Raw genomic sequence first — 4839 nt, forward strand, 5'->3', positions numbered from 1 at the left:
TTGAGTAAATTTTACTTTATATTATGGTTTCCAGTTTATAGTCTTTTGGAATCTTACCAACAGAGCCGAGAAAGTGGAGCCATCTAATAGTTCACATGAGAAGTGTGCATATGCACCTTCTTATTGTCATGAACCTGTTAGAGACGAGTATGTAAATAATGATTGGAATTATTCTCATAGGTTGATCATTCAGGACGTTGTGAAGGTTATGATTATTACCAACCTTACACATGTTATGAGTCACATTATACGGATTCCAATTATTATTCACACACATATGAGTCACCGTATGAAAGAGATAATCAGTTGTACGGTGAACTACCTACGTCTCCCGTATCTATCTTGGAACAGTTGGTCAAACAAATTGAGTTATTTGCCATTGAATTTGCTAAAAAAAACTGCTGAGACTTGTGCTCAAACTGATAGAATGATTGCTGAACTTCTGAAACCAGTAGAGGATCGTCATCTATAAGATGATTCAAGTTCTGATTTTTCTCATATTGATGACACGAATAATGAAACTGTTGTAGACGATGAATCAATATGCTTTGAGGATGATGATGGACTTAACACTGGTAGTGATTTTAGGAATAATGATACCGGTATTACATCTGAATCTAGTGTATCTTATCCAACTCATGATCATATTATTGATTATTTGCCTATTCAAAAGGACGAGAGTTGTATTAGAGACACTATTTATTCAGATAACGATGATTTAAGAAAACATGTTTATACAGAAGATACTATTGTCGAGACTAATGACGAGACATTAGACGTTCATAATGAGATACCTTCTAGTCATTTGAATAATGAGATTCCTATAAGTCACTAAGTTGCAGATACTAATGAGGCGATTACTCATGATATTGTTGCTCCACTGAGCTCCTCTTTTTCGGACCCATCTTGTGATTTCCGGATCGCTGATGTGAATGTGGAGGCGATTGGTACTGGTTAGGTAACTGCTGATTTTGATCCAATCTCAGTTTGTTTAGCTCACTTTACAGATTCTGATGATCCAATGTTTATTGACATTATCAATGCATTGTGCCCTCCAATGGTTAATCAAGGTAACTCAGCAACGCAAGTTATTTCCGCGGACTTAGAACCAGATTTAGGAGTTACTGATTTTGATGAACCAGAACCACTAGATGCATGCTTAGATCATTATGCTGAGTTTGATAATTCTTTTCCCTTTCACATTGTTAGAGCATAGATCGGTTGAACCCACCAAGCGTTGGTATGTCAAGTTTGGTGGTCATATTTTAGTGAATCAAAACTCATTTAAAGAGTTGCTTGATTATATGCCAGAGTCAACTTCGTATAGGTTAGCTAGAAAGTTACTAGGATATGAGACTTACAAGTATTACGTGAAGACTTGAAGAATGTGAAGAAGTAAAGAGCTACATCGACGACATCATCCTTCCTCTTGAGGTTAGTAATATTTGACTTGAATTGTTTCATTCCTAACGTATCCTTCAAGTCGTGCATATAGAAAACATAACTGCGAAGATGTGAATATTAGACATAGTATCAAGGAATTACAATACGAAGTATAACGTCTATCTTTTGAACTTCGTATATAAGACATCAACATAATCGTATGAATGCTATTGTGATTATGTATGGGTATGGGTGAAGATTTCGTCCTAGGAAACAATTTTTTACATTCGTTTAAAAAAAGTAAATTCATAAACTTCTTTTGTGAATCGAAAGGGAAATCACTAGGCTTATTGGCATTGTTATTCATTGCAAATCTTTTGAATTACCAATATGTGTGATTAGTATAACCGTTCATAACTTGTTTATGTATCTTGGTAAAACTATTCACAGGGCCTGACTTTTGTATTGGTATGACTTTTATTAGTGAAACCGATCGTAAGTAATCACCTGAGATGGTAAGATCGATATCTTGAAATTGGTGTGACTAAATACTAGCCATTGGGTAACCGAGCCTAGTAAGATGTGTGACCGATCACAAGAGAGAGTGTAATCTATCCTTGTAAGAGGTTTAACGAGTTTTAGTAAGTTGGTGTAACCGATCTTATAACTTGGTCAACCGATCACAAGTTTTACCATAAGAAGTGGTAATCGATCCTAGTACTTAGTTATCCATTTTATGGTAACTAGTGTAACCGATCCTAGTAGCCATTTGGAGGTAGAACCCAAACTTTATGTTGAGGTAGAACCGTGAAACCCATTAATGGTGATTTGATAGGATAATCAATCACATAGTTCTTGGAAGTTATATGAACCAATTCTAAACTTGTTTGGAAGTGTGGAAAATCGGTTCCAAGATTGTAAATATGAAAAAGGATTTACATAGTAAGATGTCAACATACTTTGAACATGTGCAGTAACTCTTATCTTTTATTGTTCAAAGATATTCCTTAATAGTAAAAGGAGAATCCCGGATCGAAATAAATTGAGAATCTTTTAATTAAGGTTTTTAGTTTTATATGCTTTTAATTTCCAGCAATTAAAATGCACATCTTTAGAAAATAAAAATTAGTAATGTGCATTTACTAGTTGGAGATTTTCTACTGAGATTTCGGTCAATATTTGGGCAGTGCATTTGCAGGAATTATGGAAACCGAATTTGGAAATATATTTCATATCTTGAGAATATTTTCGGTTTTGTAAATTCCTTGGTGTCCAAACTTCCTTGTCTATAAATACTGAAGTTTGTATTTCTAGCAAACTAATCCTCAGAGCCAGCAAAACTACCTAGTTGTGTTGTTACTGGTGGAGCCGTCTATTCGGAGAGGAAAGTACCCTAATTAGGAGAAATATCTTACGACCGCTCGTTTTAAAGACTTCTTTGGGATTGGGAAGCTCTACGAGTACCGTTGGTGGGAAACTAGATAATTGCAGTTTATTATTAGTTTTCGATTGATTTGATTGACTAATGGTTGTTGAACTTTGATTGCAGCTAGTTTATTTATGCTTGAGAATCTTCTCTTCTGATATAAGATTCACTCAAACTAGATCGAACTGTTGACGGGGATCTTTAGAACTGTTTGTAGATCTAAAGACGTCTTCTGATAATCCATTGTTAACAGACTCCGTTCTGTGTGTGATTGATCACAAGAGATTCAAGTTATTTGTGTGCAGGTGTTTATTGAAGATAAAAGAAGATTTTTGGGTTCATAATATTTGGTGTGCACAATACTTGTTTCGGCTGGAAAGGGTTCCAACTATAATTGGTTTATCTTTGTGATAGATTGGATTGATTAGTTGAGTAGATCGGCATCAATACAATTCTTGGTGATTAATAGTATTGATTGCATAGTCTAAACAATTACTTTGGTAGTTGTTGTAGAGATTGATCTAAGGACCTGACAAAGGAGTTTATTGGGATAAACGGAAGAGCCTTTTGTCAAACTCATATCGCGTTGTTTGAAAAGAGTTGTTATCAAACAAATTTGTTGTTCCTTTACTGTTTGGAATACGAACCAAAGGAATTGTTCCTAGTGCATGACGTATTACAAGTTGGAGGCGCATGGATACTGAGGGAACTAGGTGAACTATAGGTTTAGTTGCTTGGTCTCAACTATGCGAAGTTGGTTTGATTTTGTATACCAGCTTAATTCTGAGAGTATTCAATTCTGGACTAGGTCCCGGGGGTTTTCTGCATTTGCAGTTTCCTCGTTAACAAAATCTTGCTGTGTCATTTACTTTTATTTTCCGCAATTATAATTGTTGTTATTATTATTTAAAGTAAATTACACAAACGTTAATTCTTATTTACTTGATGGCAATCCTATTGTGTTTGGTTAAGTCCGAAGCTATTATCAAGTAAACATACTTCGTTGTTGTATTGTCTCGATCTTGTATCCATAGTCAATCACACAAGTTATCTTGTTGTCGTATTGTCTCGATCTCGTATCCATAGACGATCACACGAAGTGTGAACCGATTAGTTGTATTGTCTCGAATCAGTCCATAGACAATCATTTTCGGAGAAAGGTCTTATAGGTGGAAAAGTTTTATATTGAGGTATATTTGGGTACCCTCGTCTTTTCAATTGGTAACAGAGCATGCAAACACGAAAAGATCTAACAATCTGTGTTTGGTGCGATCCAACCTATAAGAAAATGAATCTTATGAATGATTCAGTTAACATACCACCAAGATTTAATAGGATGAATTACCCATTTTGGAAAGCTTCTATGAGAACCTTTCTTCAATCCCGAGATTTTAATACTTGGCTATTAATCGAAGACGGATATGAAAGACCAAGAGTAGAATATCCAGAAGTCGAGTTTAAACATTTAGCATTCTACAGTTTTGAAGAAAGAGCTCTTGAAAAGAAGAACTCTGATGGTCTATATGCCATCATACACGCAGTAAGTGATGATCTTCGTCATCATGTTCTGTCATGTGAAACTTCTAAAGAGGCATGGGATACTCTTGAGACCATATTCGAAGGTAATGATTCCGAAAAAGAAGCGCGACTTCTGTCCCTTTCATCTGAATGGGAATACCTTAAAATGGATGATAACGATACCTTTGAGGAGTTTAACACTAAACTTTCTGAGATTGTCAATTCTTCTTTCTTACTAGGAAAGTCTATTCCTGAAAAGGAGATAGTATGCAAAATTCTCAGATCGTTACCATTCAGATACGAGTATAAGAAACATGCCATAATAGAAGCAAATGATCTTTCTACACTTTCTCGAAGCTCTCTTGTAGGAAAGTTAAAGATCTTTGATAGAGAAATTCTGCTGAAGAATCAAACTGAGAAATGTTGCCAAGAGGACAAGGTACTTGTTGAAAAGGAGCTTGACTCAATAATTGTGTTGCTAGCGTAACGAATTAAGGACATCTTATCTAATG

The sequence above is a fragment of the Papaver somniferum genome, chromosome 3 (assembly GCF_003573695.1).
Source record: "Papaver somniferum cultivar HN1 chromosome 3, ASM357369v1, whole genome shotgun sequence".
NCBI lineage: Eukaryota > Viridiplantae > Streptophyta > Magnoliopsida > Ranunculales > Papaveraceae > Papaver > Papaver somniferum.